The sequence below is a fragment of the Dunckerocampus dactyliophorus genome, chromosome 1 (genome assembly GCF_027744805.1).
Source record: "Dunckerocampus dactyliophorus isolate RoL2022-P2 chromosome 1, RoL_Ddac_1.1, whole genome shotgun sequence".
Taxonomy (NCBI): Eukaryota; Metazoa; Chordata; class Actinopteri; order Syngnathiformes; family Syngnathidae; genus Dunckerocampus; species Dunckerocampus dactyliophorus.
This window is the reverse complement of record NC_072819.1, coordinates 49172817-49191314: the sequence shown is the minus strand read 5'-3', so window position 1 is coordinate 49191314 and position 18498 is coordinate 49172817. Positions and strand designations below refer to the sequence as shown.

General features: G+C 41.6%; 1 protein-coding gene across 16 annotated transcripts in view; it reads left to right on the top strand.

Annotated features, from left to right (window-relative positions):
* The window catches only part of mbnl2 (muscleblind-like splicing regulator 2), a 53702-nt gene that overhangs the window by 15387 nt on the left and 19817 nt on the right, over positions 1 to 18498 (top strand). The gene's annotated exons all lie outside the window — the stretch shown is intronic.

Sequence of the window (18498 nt, the reverse complement as noted above, 5' to 3'; positions counted from 1 at the left end):
GCAAGTCAATGAGGAAACGATAGCTTTCTTTGGCAGGAGCCAATCACAAGCTATCAGTGCAATCACAACAAGCTTGTTAACCAATTAGAAATCGCAGAAGGTCATTATATAAAACAGTATAACAACATAACAGTCTGACTCACTGTGTCATCTTTCAAAGAACGCTATCTAACAACACTAAATTCATCACACAGCAACTGAACACTAAAAAGGTGTATTTGACAAACATATACTATTTTCACATGAAATAACCCCAACATTTTTCCCACAAGGCATAAGGCAACGCATTCATTGGGGCGCTGCAGTGACGTCAGCTTCCCTCTGGGCTTTGGGCCATGGGTCCTCTGGCTCAGTTTGGTGGACAGAAGCAGCATTGCAGAGTCATCCACCATTTTCTATGCTTTCTATGCTCCTCCAATGAAATGGTTTTCTCAAATGAAATGCATTATGGGAAAACTAAAATATTTTTTTTTTATTATACCCATATTGGTACATATTTGGATATTTCGGAGGTATAAATGTTTGAGTGTTAAGTTGCTGTGTGATGGGTTTAGTTGTTTGTAAGATAGAACCGTCAGGCTGTTATATTGAGTAATGACCTCCTGCAATTTCCAATGGCTTGACAAGCTTGTTGTGAGTTTTTTCATAGCTCATGATTGGCTCCTGTCAAATAAAGAGCTGACTGGTCCTCACAGATTCGTGCGCGCCACAATGTGCCATTTTATGATGTGGGCACGTGCAGCTTATACAATGGTGCGGCTTATACACCGGAATTTCTGAAAACTCATTGATATGTCTCGGATGAAGGCATTTCCTGTGAGCTGTTTAAAAGTTGTTTTGCTGTGAGCAAGACAACCTGTGGTGAAGACAAGAGAAGGGGTCTGGGTTGAATTTGTAATTAGTAGAGCAAATGCACTCACAGCAGTCATGACATGATGCCACATTCACTGACGGAACTCTTTTGTTGATATACAGTATACTTCACTGCTTGACCTGTCAGTCTCTGGTACTATCCCTGTTCATAGATACTGGATTATATTTCTTCTCTGTGCAGTAAAAACTGTTTATATCCAGGACATCTGTCTCAGTTTAAGTTTTTGACTGCTTGTCATTGCACAATACATACTCTGATGTTCTCACCAATACGTATTTCATGAGAGGGGTACTGTGCTAAGAGAGGCTGTGATATGCACAGTGTTCAGTTCAGTGGACTGATATCACGTTTGTTTTTTTGAGGTGGTTGGAGTAAGAGAAACCGTAGACGCCTCCTCCAGGTATGTGGAGTGCTTTTTCATGTGGAGCAAATACTCGTTACCTCCCTCGCTCCCTTGGGGGTGAGGTGCCCTGGTTTCCTTCACTTTGTTAGAGCATCTTAATCCTGCTCGGGCTTCAGAAGAGTGTTTTTTGGGGTCTTGGGACATCGCAACCTTGTAAATAAAGTGGGTAGAGCTACCGAGAGCTGAAGTGAATTATGCACAACAAGGATGTTGTGTTGTCATCAGTATTTGGCAGTTAATGGGGTAACTTAACTTGTGGAGCAGGGACCAGGGAAACAACTTTAAATGTTGGTCCAGGACAGAATTTTTAAACATTTTCCGAGAACATTTTCCGTAAATTCTAAGTTAAACGTTTATGGGTCCTAATGATAAAATTCAGGCATATGACGGATATGCATGATCTATAAACGTGTACAGTTTGGTGCTGATCCAAATTAGAATTATTGAGATTCAATGTATATTTGTGTTATCATGAGTGCCATTCTCGTTGTATTGTTTTACAGTAACTCAAATGTCTGCTCTTAGCCCCTTTTTCCCATCTTGTTTAAAAAGATGGGCCGGGCTGCATTCCTCCATGTAATCCTCTTGAACTGGGCCACACCCTGGGCAGAGCAAACATGTGGAGGGGAATGTGTGCGGTGTAGGATCAGCCTGTGCTCATTCGCGCAGACACACTGAGGCACTGGCCGGGGTGGACACGGGAAGCTTTGATGAGATCCCCACTTCATCCTCAATCAAGGCTCATATCAATCACACATAGGAGACAAGGAAGGAGGAGCAGGAAGTTGGCCAATTTCACCCAGACCTTAGTCGTCTGGGATCAGCCCCCAAGTGCAATGTCAACCAAGGTACCACTACCACCCAGGTAGCACTCAGTTTGTATAAATATTAACACAAATTGGAAGACCGATGTTTCACTTTGGCATTATACAGGCCAATGCTCGACCCACATTCATGCATTACATTTGACTGTTGCTAACCACTGTGCTGATTTTGATGCTGAAGCTGGCAAGAAGTACCAAAAAAAGTTACTGTATGATTATGGTGTTATCAACTCATCATCTCCTTGCTGACCCCGCTTGTTTTTTTGGCTTGTTTAGGCCAGTCATGATAATCGATAAATCGATTAATCAAACGATAAAAAAAACAAAGTTGATCATTTTGCCACCTCGATAAATTGGCGTGTATGTATGCCTGTTTGTTTTTGTTGTCTCTCTGTTCCACAGGCTGGATGACAAGAGGGTTCACTTTGCATGTTGGTTCTACAGTGGAATGAACGGAGAGAATGAACCCTCCTCTCATTCATTCTCTTTGTTCCCCTGTACGTGGAGGCGGTGCTACGAGAGAGTGGATACACAGACAGAGTGCTAGCAGTTAGCAGGTTAGCAAACAAACGCTAATATGAATGAAGGCATAAAAGCCATGGTTTCGAAGCCGAATGCCACAGCTCCAGTGTGGAGGTGCAGCAGAGCCTTCGTCCCGACAGTCAACGCTGATTGAGGCATTTGATCGGCAAAGTAAATATAAAACGAAACAGCGCAAAATGGTGCGGGCTCACAGACAGTGTCGCTCGCTACGTTACAAATGAAATGCAACCTTTCAATATGGTTGAAAAGCCAACATTTTGGGAAATGTTTGACAGACAGTAAGAATACATGCACATGTCACAAACAGCAATTCCTGAACTGTATAACCGAGTGAAAGAAGATGTGTTGAACCACCACAGATATGTGGTCCAGCTCAAATATGACCCCCTACATTAGTTTACAATACATTACATAACTGTGTGTATGTGTGTGTGGTTTTTATTGGAGGTTTTTTTTTTACTTAACAGAGACAGGGTCTATTTTTTATTGTGTTGGGTTATCATTGTGATTTTTATGAAAGTGCAATTTTTGGTAAAAGAGACTGAGTCCATTTAATTTTCATTGAGAGTTTTTGAGTCTTTTTTTATTTGTTTAATTTATTTAAAGGCTCTTAGTGTTCCAATTACAACGTTAAATACGTGAAATTAAAGTTTATTGCTTTTGATACGATGTACTCTCATTATTTTGTCATATAATGAATGAAAAAAATGTCTCAAAAAATGTGAGTAATATAGGTAATCAACAATAATTTGTAGGACAGTTATTGTCCAGCAACCTTATTATTAGTCCAGTCCAAAAAATGAATATTTTAGCAAATGTTAAGTATTCTTGGCCAAAATGAAGCATTTTAAGCATAAAATGTTCTAAATGAACTAAAATATAAATGAACTAAAATACAAATACAGTTTAAGGCAATACAAGACATTGATGAGTTGTCGTCTACACTGGCCACTAGATGTTACTAGTAACACGCACCGGACATGATCGCCAACCACAAGCTTTTAGTTTTTATAATTATTTACCTCATAGCAGGCACATTAATAACATAACAACAACAATAATAATAATAGTCATCATCATCGCAATAACACGAGCTACTGTTGTGGCCGTACTCCAGCTAAAACTCAACTCTGAATCTCCGACGCCACTTCCTGTCCACATGTCTGGAAGACATTTATTGAAACACACACGACCATGAATGTTTTATGTCTTAAATGGCTATTTTCTCTGATTCTACATACTTTATTGGGTAATATGAGTGTAAAGGTGACTAAGGGGGTGTTATCCCATGTCTAGAGGGCTCTAATAATGGTACAAATCGTATTTAGAAAGTCATAAACAGGTTTTCTATGCTCTAACTGCGAAAGTATTCCATTTATTAATATTGAGTCCTACTTCGCGGAAATTCACTTATGTGGAACCAATTAACAGTGATAAACGAGAGATTACTGTATAGTATAGCTCATTGCCTTGTGGTATGCTGGATAGTTGTGTGGTTAAAATCTGCCCATCTGCTGTACCAGTGTCTCACCTGGTCTCAGTCCACCCACTACCTCTGAATCATCTTCTTTTTTTCATCCCTCCGCAACCCACAATGCTGACAAAGTACTCGGTTTGGAAAGTATTTCAATTGAAATCAGCTCTGCAGAATGCAAGCCATCCTCACATTTGGTGCTAAGCAGCTAGACAGAAGTCTTCCGCTGCAGTGTTGTCACTGGCGCATGCACCTTTGCAGATCTCAGGAGTCATGCTGTGTGTTTGACCTTTAGTAGTGCTTTGATTAATTATTGATGCATAGTTTCATCAGTAGCAGAGACAGTCTCAGGCGGTTCTAATTCAATGTACTGTATGTCTCTCAGCCTGGACTCTATTTGTCTGCTTTTCTTACTTGAATATCATGCATGAAAACCAGTAGATTTTGCCTTATATTTTTTGTGTAAACAAACACCTGCACTATATTTACAATCACAAATAATCTTTGCTCAGTAAATATATTGACTGTATTGTTATTTTTCCTCTTAAGGTAAAAAATGTATAAATTTGCAAAGACAGAATTCCCACCCTGAGAGTGCACATGCACGCACATTGCTAGGTAACTACAAACAATTCAACAGACAGGCAACTCTCCCCTGGGGGGCTATCACTTATAATGAGACAGATTTCTTCTTAATTGGCTCCATCTAACGAAGCAACAGAAGCAATCTTTAGGGGCCTTAGACCAAAATACTTTCTCTCCCCTTTTTTGGCCAACATGTCTGTTGGTCGGTCTTAACAGTCTGTAGTGAAGCTGGCCTCGCATGACATCTTACTCCAATGCATGGGAGAATGTTTCAGAATATTGACATCACATGTTTGTATGATGCACTTTTCATTCAAATAAGTAGCCCTACTCCAGAGTAAATGGTTACAAGTGAGTTAAAGGATAAAACAATGGTGAAGACGCATCGCTTGCAAGGTGACCACTCCTCTTAGAGACCGTTTTTAGAGCATTGCCACATTGGCAGCACTCATACGTCCGTGATGTTCAAGAGCTTTTTGTCTCTGCCAGCTACTATCAAGGCCCTGCTAGCAACTCACAGTGCACAAGAACGGCAATTGTATAAGATCAAGGATGATGTGATTAAGTTGGTGTGCACAACACATAAAACCCTATTAAATGTTCCTCGAAACATTGAATACATTTGCACTTGTTTAGCTACCAATTTAATTCATGAGATTGCAAATCAGAAGCTCATAAATGATAGACATATTATTACCAATGATATGGGCCAGGGATCAGCAACCTTTACTATTAAAAGAGCCATTTTGCCCCCTCCTCCGCTAAACAAAAAAGTCTGGGCCTGCAAATCATAACACAGCTTATAAATATTTAAAAGTTTGAATATTTTTGCTTGTACAACAACAAAATATAGCAACCAAAAGTGTAGTGTGCATGTGTAACGGATGCCAACTAGTAGTGTTGTGATAGGATGTTGGTTAAACCTCACTACCTGATGCCTTAAGAAAGGTGCAGCACGGTCACCTGAGAGCCTGTTCCTTTTAGTTCACTGGCTAACGCTGCTCAACTTAACTATCAGTCAGTGGACTTATGTGGTTGGAGCCCGGCGTGTGAAGGGCTGGACTGCAGGGATGACCACTGTTACAGTTTGCGCGTGTCGGCCTTATTTGAAATAAATTACTACTTTTCTGCTGTTTTGAAAATGTTTGTTGCAAATTTTTTTGCTACATATCAAGCATACAGGTAAGCCTACATCGTTAGCAAAGGAGACAAAAGAATCTGTCCTTGCAGAATGAAACTCTCTATTTTCTTCTGAGATGTTTTGTTTTTGGCATTCATGAACTCAGCCAGGATGTATTCAGGGCCGTACGGAGAGTCGGATAGGACAAACTCTTTTCAGATAATGGTGTGAAAAAGTGTATTCCTTTCCTTCCCGATTTCTTATTGTTTTTGCCTGTTTGTCACACTTTAATGTTTTATATCATTAAACAAATTTAAATATTAGTCAATGACAGCACAGCTGACCACAAAATGTAGTTTTTAAATGAAACCTTTGATTATTTAGGATTATTTTTCTACACCCACCTCAAGATGAAGGTATCGCATCACAGCCTACCCCCTCTCCTTTCCCACACAGGGTGGCCATACCATAAAGGTCAACCATAGGTCATCACTGCCTACATTTAGGCCCACACAGGGTGACTGGGGGCGACATGCACAATTCATGGAAGAAAGTGAGATGGTCAAGTTCACACCCAGCAGATGCCTGTAATGGTGACCCACAGTGACAGGTGGAGGGATGCTAATTGGCTGCATGCACAGCCCCAGAATCTCTTGAACCCACAGTGGGTGAGGGCTAGGAAGGAGATTGAGTTGAGGGGAGGAGGGACATACCAGTTGAGGCCAGTGGATCCCCGCATATTCAAAATCATCATCACCATTTGCATACCTGCAAATTTGTGGATTTTTGGTAGAAAAAAATGTCTTCTAAAGTGTTTATTATTTTTACTTTTTTTTCGATAATAGGCCATCATTCACATTCACCCTGATAATGTCTGATAGCAAAGCATAAAATGTACAACATAATTATGCAGCATACAGTACAGTATAACGGACAAGCAGTGTGGGTTGTGCAGACGTGGCTTTATGCCTGATTGGCTGGCTCTGAGACATTTTTTGGACTTAATTTTTATAAACTGACAACATATTTTAGCAAACTCAATTTGTAAACTCCATATTTTAATGGGCTGTATTAAAAAAAAGCTCACACATTTTGCTTACAAACTTTTATTCAATGAAATTTATATAATATGTAAAAAAAAAAAAAATTATCTCACAAAATTCTAATGCAAAGAATTTAGTTAATTAAATTCACGGTTTAAAAGAAGCTGTTGTAATAAAGAAACAGTTGAACCTTCATAGGAGTGTTAACTTGACAACCAGGCTAAAGGCTAGACTGTGCCTCAGATTCCGTCTGTTCTATCTTTCATCTTCTATTATCATTCATTTAGTGGTGAATACCTCTACATTTTAGGAATTAAAACTAGTTTAATAAGCTTAAACCTAGATTCTGGATTGTATGCATGTAGCTTGGTATCGTGCTTCGTCGCAAGTGAGCAATGGCATTTGTGGAATCCAGGCTTTATTAGGGTGTCAAAAATAGACATTTTTATGGGCGTCTCTATTACTCACCTTTATGAGGGTTGAGTAAGGTCCCACCCAGAGGTTACATTAGCTAGCATATGCTGGCTTTTAGCCATGGACAGTAATTGGCTAGCAATAATTTGAAAAGACACATATGGTGTCCAATGGGCAAAAGACCAATACTGTTCGATGGAACGATCAATCACTCCAACCGAGTTGTCACTCCATTGCATACTAAATGTATGCACATGTAAACACACACTTCAACACATCCATTGACTGTGTTTACTATAAAAGGGGTCTTCTTTTGAAAAAAGAAAAAAAGACACTGTATCCTCATCTGCTTCCAATTTTTATCGAGTTGACTCGGAACTCGTCCACTACTTCGATTTTGTCAAAGCTTTGCTTTACTCAGACGAACCAGGAAAAAGAGCAGGGTGATGACATGGCTGAAGAGTGAGATCAATATGTTTTCTTGCATGCTGTGATTTTCAAATAAAACCCAGCCTGTAGCTCAAAGGCTGTTTGAGTGAATGGTGTATTGATCATGTCTCTTTCACTAAAGGGCACTTTAGGGCAATCTTTATATAGCACTCATTGAAAACCTTATACCACCCTCTTTGGGTGCAAATAATGACAATGAACAACATGTCATTTCCCAATCACCATCTGGCTGTGAGGTCTGTTTAACTCAGCGTCCAAATTTGTTTCTGTCGCCAATTGTGAGAGTAAAGCTTTATTGTATTGATTGTTAAACTGCAAAGTGCATTACTTCCCTTTATATCTGGTCCCAGACAAGTTTTTTTTGTCAAGGACTCCCACATTGTTCCATTGCTTCTAGAGGGAATCTGAGTTGTTCCAGATCACGAGTGTCCCGGTTACCAGTCTCTCAACCAACGAGGGGCTCGTGCGTCATCATCACGCGTAGCATAATGTGTAGTATGTTACATCAAGGTGGATATCCAATGTATTCTGATGGAGTGGTCAGAGCAGTACTTGAAATACGCAACATCATGGTGGAAATTACAATAACAATGGATAGATTTCCCCTTACTAATGTTAATAAATGTTCTACTACTTATCCAGTTCTGGCTCAGGAGTGAGCTGCAGCCAGTCCCAGCTGACACAGCTGGACTGGTCACCAGTCAATCACAGGGCACATACAGACAAACCATTCACATTCACATCGGTGGACAGTTCTCCAGTTAACCAAACATGCATGGTTTTGGACTGTGGGAGGAAACCAGGGAAAACCCATGCAAACACAGGGAGAAACTCTAAACACAGAGGTCAGAGCCGATATTCAAACTAGAGAGTTCAATTCAGAGAGAGGGTCAAATATCCATAATCCAATCTGGAACATACACTAGAAAATCAGATCCATAAAGTCCTCATGCAAGATGTGATTCACCTACTTTATTTTTTATTAACTATGATCAACTTTTGAAACATTCTGCTGGTGTAGTGGTTCCACCATACAGTTGTTTAAGTGTATCAAATAGGCACTGCAGCCTAAAAATGATCCAAGTCATAGGTTTTGCTACTGTGCTCCTGGCTTACAGTACTTTCTCTATTGGGTGAATTATGAAACAATACCTCTTAACTTTCTTTTGTCAGCAACTGAAGCTTTAATCTTCAAAATAGGGGAGTAAGCAGCCATGCGATGCTTTGGCCCCTATCTGCTGAGTGTGTTCGAAAGAGGCTTTGATGCACAGATCTGCTTCCTTCCATCTCATTATCTTCCTTTATCTGTCCTATGGATTTACGCAAATTCTCAACGTGCCCTGACATGCGCTCGATTGAGGCAACGAGATCTTAATGTTCTGTGTTGATTTTTGTTCTTCATTTGCATCTGTAGTAGATTTTATTTTTATTTTCAGAACACTCCAGAGTACTTCTGCCTTGAATGCCAGGAGTGATTGAAACTGTTGTAAAATTAGCAGAAGGCCTGCTGTTTTCTCATGGGATTGTGGCACAGTTCTTTCAAAGTAGGACATAAAAAGTATGTAACCCATTTCTATGAAATCTTTCACAGATATGGCTAGTTAGAGTTGCTGTTGGATACGGGATCTCTGCCGCATTTATTTTCGCAGCATCAGGCCACAGGCTGGAGACCTTTAACTGGGACTTGCCGATCAACAGATTCTGTTGCGTATTTGTAGAAGAACACTCCATGTGTTATGTGCATATTTGACTGTGTGAGTGCAGATTACAGGAGCTCGAGTGGTGGGTTTCATGTCTCAGCAGGTCACAGATGATCAGATTAGCTAAAGCAGACAGCCATCCTCCAGATAGATTAGAGCTTGGGACCAGGGTTTTGTAGGGGCATCACATTGTTACCACAGTGGCACACTGACCAACTTTTCAAAAGACATTCACTTAGATCGACATGTTACTTCCATAGTAATATTGTATTGTATTGGCCCATGCTTTGATGCAAAGGTGATAGTGGAATATGCACCTGCAACTCACCATTTCCTTTTGGATTGTTGCATTGCTTTTTTTTTTTATCTGCATGATTATGCTCCTTTGTCCTACAGCCTGCAACCACTGTGACAAAAAGTCTTCATATCCTGCTCTCCAACTGGAACACCAATAGAGGACAAGGCCTGCTCACACAACCACCATGAGGCTTTTCACAATCAGGACAGGAATAAACTGATTAAATAAACCAATCCGATCATGTGAGCAATATGTCTTTACAGTTTATTTATTGCATATACTGTACTTACTACGTATGTACTGTTTACTGAGTAACTACGTATGTACTGTTTACTGAGTATCAACAAAAAGCATTCACAAGTGTGAGTGTGAATGATTGTTTGTCTTTATGTGCCCTGCGACCAGTCTGGTGACCCGTCCAGAGTATAGCTCTCTCTTGCCCAAAGCCAGCTGGGATAGACTCCAGCTCATCCGTGACACTAAGAAGGATAAGTGGTGTGAAAAAATGAATAATAAAATAACAGCATTAGTCTTTGTATGTGCATGTAGAAAACGTTGTTTCACCAGTCTGTTGAGTTATGCTCATCAGATTGTACTCAGTTTTTGGTTTAGATTACGGCCGCCGGTCACGTGTTACAGTTTGTCAATAAACTGTCTAAAAAGCAGGAGCTTCGTAGCGTATTGGTCCACTCGTAAAGCTAGACATAATGGCTTGTGTTTTATCTTTGTCATTCACTCAGGAAAAGTTCCAAACATCGACATATTTGCGTTTTATTCTTACAATCTGTGAATCTGTGTCTGATTCCTTGTTTATGACAATTGATAATGGATCGGATGAGTTTCACTGACTACATTTATGCTAATTATTGGCTGATCAGTACCAGATGCATGGACAACTTAGTCACCACTGCAGCCGACTCTCACTTGAATTTCCACAGTCCATACTTATTCATTCCACATACTAACATTCTGAATGGAACAAATCTAATCTGAAGGGGACAAAACATTGCACTGACACATCTTTCACATCTCTTACAATGCAGTCATTCGTAGTAGACGTTTCCAGATCACTGGCTACCGTGCCACACCAGCATGTGGCTAACGTCTCTGAAATATCACTATGTATCTATCAGTGTCTCATAAATAAGATGGAGTGGGGACTGAATGCTTTCTGCACAGTTTTCACCTCAGATTAAGGTGTTTTCACATCCTTTATCCAACTTGGTCCACGTCTCCCCTTACATTCTTGCTCTTTTACGTCCAAGCGTGTCACCAGCCGCGTTCATCCATCAGTGGGATTGCATCTGAAACTGTATTATGATTGTTTGTGTGTGTGTGTTAGATGTCATTGAACAAAACAAAATTAAGAAAAATATGTGTTTTATTTTATCTTTATTCATTCATCTCCACTGTGCCAATGTTTCTACATGAAATGAGACATAATAACAAGCAGTGCTACCTTTACTGCCTTGTTCTCACCCACTGATTTTCCTCAGACATTCTCCCTTACAAGCTCAAATGTAAGCGAAAAGCATTTGCCGATCATCTCATAATGGATTTTCAGTGTTTCCTGCTGCTCAAGAGTTCTTGCCACTTCAAACCTGCGTTTTTCCTAAAAGTAAACACAATCCTTAAGAGGAAGCCTTTTTTTTCTGCCAGGCTTTGAGAATGAAGGACAGCGCTGTGCATGTGCATCCAGTGTATCACTACTAGAGCTGGCAGCACTGGTCTGTTTTTTTTTTAGCTGCTGGGATCCCAAAGTAAAATTATTTCACCGCAACCTCTTTTAGGACGATCCACAACATTTGGTTAGCACCCCCAGATACAGACACAGATACAGATGCTTAAAACTCGTCCAACCCTTCATCTCCAGTCAGTGGGGATACAACATGTTCTCCTGCTTTGCTGTAAAGTGCATTACAAATATCACAAGCTTCATGTCCGAAACATTGGAGTCAGCTGTTCTCCTCTTCTTTACGTAATCGACAATAAATGCAGACAACTATGTGCAATCTGTGACATCTGCTATCCCATCCACCGATAGGCCTGTTTGAGTCCGTTTCCTTTCACAGAACTGATTGAACACTGGGCTCACTTTTATGTGCTGAGCCATTAGCCTGTTAAGCCCTTGTGATCTTCCTCCCTGATTTCTGTTTTAACACAGCCTGTCAATACCACCAGTCACAACAACATTGATCACGGGGCCGAGTGCTGCTTCAGCATCAGAGAGATGTGCAGACACTTTAATAGCCTCCTCAAGGATATGGACTAAAGATTAGGACACGTGGCCATTACATGTGCTGGGACTGAAATGGAAGAAAGTATTTTTTTTAGAAGTCATTGATGCTGGATAGCCACCTCAAAGGTGTTTGATTCACAGCTCGATCAGCTAGGGGTCAGGTCAAGTTCTTTCGCAACTAACTCCACCACGTGAATTGAACTGGGGCACAGTGATACAGAACAGAACAGAACAGACCAAGCCCACAAAATTGGGCACCCTTTTCAATTCAAGTATGTCCAAAGTTTTTTGTCCATTTGTGCTTGCAAAACCTACACTGCATGTGTGACAGGCAAAAAGAAAAGACGAATATTTGGTTTGCTGAGTGGTGCTGTGGGAAAGAACAGCAATAAGCAAGCTCCTGGCGGAGTGCAGTTTGCTCCTCCACTAATGGCAACGAGAACCTTCATGGTGTTGTATAAAGACTCATTTCCAGTTGGCTTTACAAGGCCATTTCCAGCCTATATGCAAGCAAGCGGCCAGTGTATCACAGACCAGAGGATAGAGCTGCCTTTGAGGGCAAAATGTAAATGTTACAGTGGTGAAGGGAGGAGCCCACAACTGAAGCGCTATTCTGCAGGCTTGGTAGAAGACTGGCCCTCTGTGTCTGTATCACCCACAGATACACACCACTCTGACCATTCACACAGACTGATGGAGGAGGTGGGGAGGGTTTTTGCTGCTGATGAAGATGTCAGGATGAAGTCCAGACTGGGGATGCCAGCTCTGCGCGGTCCATTTGGCACGCATCACAGGAGAAACGCGAAACATGTTCTCCCCCACAATGGTTATCCTTGCTGCTTCCAAGGGCAACGGTAGCTAGGCGAGTAGAGTTATTTTTTGCAGGTGAAAGGTCATCACGCATCCCCTGCTCTCATGCTAGGGGACATCATCCCTTGTTCTGTCCTGTTATATTGGTCCTGTAACCAAGGTCATGTAATTATATCAGATAAATAGATGGATGGCAATGATGATTAGTAGACACCAATTACAAGAACTACAACAAGGGAACAATCCACAAAAGGAGAAAGCGGTGTCATCCGTTAATGAATTTACTGTAGCTGCCTTTTATCAGGATTCCCCAAGTGGTAATTTAACTTTGACCTCATTGGTGGGTCCCTGCCACGCAAGGATATAATTGTCCATTCTGACTGAAAGCACTCCCTTATTAGAGGACCCTCACCAGTACCAAAGGACCATAGCTGTTGGCACGCGCTGGGCTCGGCACAGCCTACAATGAGAGGTTGCCATGTGAGCAGGCCTACCGAAATGTATAATTTTACCACGTAGCTATGGCTACACACTGGCGGCGGGTGCACGAATCACAGAGAAGCCTTGGTGCTTTCAAAGATCCTTTTCATAGACAACTGCAATGAATAGATCCTGCTTTGCTCCGAGTGGGTGGCGCAGACAGAAGTGTGTGTATGTGTGGGCATCTGTGTGTGTCTACCACCCCCTGAAATAAAACACGTCTGCAGTCACTGGGATCTGATTCCGAATGTGTGACTATAACATTGAGCACACACTTTTTTTTATGTGATGCAGCATAATCTTACCTCATATTATGTGCCTTGAATCTTCAAGTGTGGCAGCCTGAAAATAGAGCCCCCTGCTGATGACCGATAGTACTAATCACACACACCCAAAAGTAAAGCTGTTGCTATCTATTGCCACTTCTATTACCCGTCCTTTCATACTTGTCAAAGATGTTTTTCCACTTTGCATGCTAAATAGGCGTGATGTGGATGATGGCTGTCTGCTTACAATGCACAATAGTGATTAACACTTCCCTCACTTAGATGAATGCATCATTTTACACACGTGGGTGCATGGTATTGTTACTTGATGACAACTGTGACTATGTCTGCCAGAAACGCACAATTCAGACAGACCACCTGACTTTGAATCTTTTTTTGTGAATCTCTCAATTTTTTGAAGACTCCTCAGTGGTGTGGTCTTTGGTTTACAGCGTTCAGTGTTATGTTATTTCATGGTTATGTACCGGTACGTGCTCCCGTAAACACGAGACTCGCTCAAGGGCTCATGACAAGTTGAAATACACTAAGTGCTCAATATTGGGCCCTTGACTCGTGCAACCATCATTAAGAAAGGATAAAGATCGGATTGTAACGTCTGCACAGAGGTTGTCAGGATGATGAGGAGTTGGTCGATCAACAATCTCTTTCTTGCAAATACAAAATGGGCTACAGTTGGCAGAACCACGCCAAAACAATATCAGCAAACTCAGCTGTCCTCTCCGCGCTCAGACACTGTTGTTGACTATTGAGAAACCACTCAGCGATACATCTGTAGTTTGAAGGAGAAGGGGCTCCCCTCGTTTATTCCACTACAGTTAAATAGAGTTCGAAACGATACCAAATGATGCGGCATTACCAGAAGTTACTCCTTATCTGGGCAGCCTTTTGGCAGACCCCGAGCTTGTGCACGGTGTAACGGGTGCACTTCACACTTAAGGAATTTAGCAAAACATGTTCTGAAAGAGGGGCCGCATGGTGCAGAGTGGTTAGCATGTTGGCCACACAGTCAGGAGATCGAGAAGACCTGGGTTTGAATCTCTGTGTGGAGTTTGCATATTCTCCCCGTGCATGTGTGGGTTTTCTTCGGGTACTCCGGTTTCTTCCCGCATTCCGATAACGCGGCATGCTAGGTTAATTGGCGATAGGTATGAATGTGAGTGTGAATTTTTGTTTGTCTATATGTGACCTGCGACTCGCCTCTTGCCCAAAGTCAGCTGGGATAGGCTCCAGCACACCCCGGCAACCCTAATGAGGATAAGCGGCATAGAAAATGGATGGATGGATGTTCTGAAAGAGCAGCTGTTAAACAACCTCAGGTAAAGTTGACCTCATCTTCAGTGCAGGCGGACTTCACAAAAAGATTTCCGTACTATAGAGTGATATTTAAACTGCACCCACTAAATTTAAAGAGAAAAAAATATTTGTACATATATAGGCCGCACCGATCTATCAGTTGCAGGTGTTAGCAATATTTAATACACTGAAGGATGTTACAGAGAAAGATTTTTAAACTTTCAATTAAATAAATGCTTTGTGCCAAACTGTGCGTGTAATACGGCTGGTTAAACAGTAGAAAAGTCATTCATTGCTGTCCTCCTCCTCCTTTTGGAAACTAAAACCACTAAAGTCGTACATATCAGAACCGATCACCCCCACAAGTCCCTCAGAACACACGCCGCTGGTCCCTCTACTTCTTTCGTTTCCACTGCTGGCCTGAGGCAAATCAGACCCCGAGCCCGTGCTGTTCTCCCCAGCACTCAGCAGTCCAGCCCCACCGAAACCTGCCGGCAACAGTGGGCCTCCCGACACCGCTCCACGCTGCCGGAATCCACCGGCAGACCTGAGCCGAAGCCGCTAGATCGATCGCCTTCAACTCTGAAAGCCGCGCATCACATGCGCCTCTTCACACGTTCTCCATGATGAGTAGTGATGTGCGGGTCGATACTGAAATATCGATGCCTCCGATAGTAGATCTCGAGGTTCTAAAATCGATTCAATCGACACAAAGCATTGGCATGGTATCGATACCAGCCTGAATTTTACTCGGCTTCGAATCGGTAAATAAATCACTGACGATGAGGGCGCGCACGCAAAGCGCAAAATAACTGCTCCGAAGATGTCATGAGACCAGAACGCAACCACACATTAGCTGCGTCACTGGATAAGCCGCAGGGTTCAAAGCGTGAGAAAAAAGTAGCGGCTTAAACACTGAAAATTACGGTAATTCTATAATATAACTCACCCCCTTTTGGAGTTGCAAAACAACTGCAAATATCCCTTGTTTATGTGCCTGTGTCCTTATATGGGAAGACTAAAGTACACACCATTGATGACATACTGTAGGAACAGTTCAACAATGTCGTTTCTTGAATTGAGTTCATGAGTTGAGTTAATTGGGATGTTCATCTTGAGGAAATGGGAGTAGAAGGGTGTTGCGGACAGTGTTTCATCCTGGGGCAAAGGAGGAGTGAGTTGTGTGTAATGTTTCATAAGATTAACTCTACAATACCACACAGCCGGGACACATGTCACGTTTACTGACGCTCGGAAATCACAAAACTCTTTAGCACTACACATAACTGCCAGGTCACTGAAAGCAATGTACTGGTCATATTTTGGTGATGGGAATGACATGAATTCTGCTCTTGACCCAAAAATCCAGACCAAAAATCCATCCAAAGTTTGGCCATCAGTTTGTGAGCTCAAGTTGAAGCACACTTAGTTAGGTTCTGCAGCAAAGGCAAAGACACACCAACAAGTCTGCCACTGAATGGCTTTTAAAAAAACAAAATGAAGGTTTTGGAGCGGCCTAGTTGAAGTCCAGACTTGAATCCTATTGAGGCATGACCTTAAAAATGCGGTTTGTGCTCGGAATGAACACAATTCCTCACAGCGATGTGAAATCATCGCCAGTTTTTACAAACGCTGCATTTGTTGCTGCTAAGCGAAACATAACCAGTTATTAAGTTTCGGGGGAAATTACTTTTTCACTTTGGGCCATGTAGGTTTGGATAGTTTGTTTTGGTTAATAAATAAAATGATTACTTAAAAGCTGCATTTTGTCTTTGCTTGGATTATCTTTGTCTAATATTTAGGTATGTTTGATGATCCAATTCATACATTTTAAGTGTGCTTAAAAAACATGATAAAAGTAAGAATTCAGGACAGCACTGCACTGTACAAACTTGTCAGAAAGCACAACTTAATGAAACCAAATTCATGCAAAGGCCAAGCACAATGCACAGGAAAAAAAACCTTGGGTGCTTAAGTGAGAAAGACTCGCACAGTTTGACAAGATAAAAGCAATGGAGGTCCAAGGGCGGCACTTAGCTTGACTAGGTTGTGCATTATAAAACTTTGCCCAGGGATCTCAGCCACCGTTTACCTAATCACTTTCAAGAGAGTGATGATGAGCGGTGAAAAGAATCATATGCCACTCACAGGCACCAGAGACGAAATTATTCCACTTAAATGGACAAAATGAACACCGTGAGGAGTGTGGGTCTCCCAAGCTTGACTGTGCATGTATGATTTTTATGACCTCTGTAGGTAGTGATGCTGATGCTGTGCTACGCTTGCAGATTTCCTTTTGGATGCTGTCCAGACCTTTGCATGTATACTATTGTGCATTATTGCAGCTGCCCACACATGCCCCTGGTTGCAGCAAACACACACACACATACACACACAAGTGTCTGTGGTGGCTACAATTAGTGTTGACACCTGGTTGCGAGGTCCAGCGCAAACATTATTCCCCCAGACTGGACATGGCATCACCAGGTTTGTGTGCATGTCCTCAAGCATGGCAGTGTTGTGTGGTGTGCGTGGGCGATGCGTGTTGTGATCCAGGGATTTAATATGCATATGTGTGGGCAGGTGTGAGTTGCCTCATGTGAAGCATAAAGGAGGAGATTTGAGCAGCTCGCTGCAGGGCATAGAGGTCAGTCAGCCTGAGTCGCTCATCATTACAGAAACGTTGTAGCCCTCGCTCTGTGTTGCGCCTGCCGTGTGGCACAGCCAGTCTTAGACATGCGAAGAAAAACATTCATTTTCTTCTATTCTCCTTTCTTTTCCTTGTGGTGGCTTCAAATCAGTGGGAATAAAAATATAACTGAAACAGTGCCAATTGAGTGTTTGATGTTCTGCTGCGTATTTTTAATATTTGACAAGAATAGGCCGGTTTTATTGGTTTTATCTTGACGGAAGATTATTGGTTGTGTTTACACTGGAAGTCGTGAGCTTATAACTGGAGTCCTGTTTGTTTTGAATTATTCTGTTCACCCGCCCACCATGCAACATAGCTGAAAGCATGTACAGTATGTAAACAGGTTGAGGTTGGAAAACAATCCATCAGGCATTCATCATTATGCATCCCTTGGGTTGTGTTCTTTTTTGTAATTTCCTAAAAATGCACAATAAGTAATTTTTTTCTACATATTTCACTGACAGTTTCACCACATTACGTTTTTCTTGTACCATTACTGTAAATTCCAGTGTATAAGCCACTACTTTTTTCTTAACCTTTGAAGTCTGCGTCTTATACAGCGGTGCTGCGAATTTATGGCTAAATTCTAATCTCGTGACATCTCCTTTACTTCAGAACTACTAAATGTTTAAATACTGTGCCGCTTGCGAGTCAGTGAGGAAACGGTAGCTGTTTATTTGCGTTGCTAAAACGAAATGCATTATGGGAAAACTTTAAAAAGTTTTTTTATTTTAAAATCGTTTTTAGCTATACTTGTTGAGTGTTCAGTTGCTGTGTGATGAGTTTAGTGTTCTATGTAAGATCCGTGAGTCAGGCTGTTATATTGAGTAAATACCTGCTGCAATTTCCAATTGGTTGATAAGCTTGTTGTGAGGTTTTTTTTCATAGCTCATGATTGGCTCCTGTCAAATAAAAAGCTGCCTGGTCCTCACACTCGGGCGCGCCACAATATGCAATTTTATGACGTGG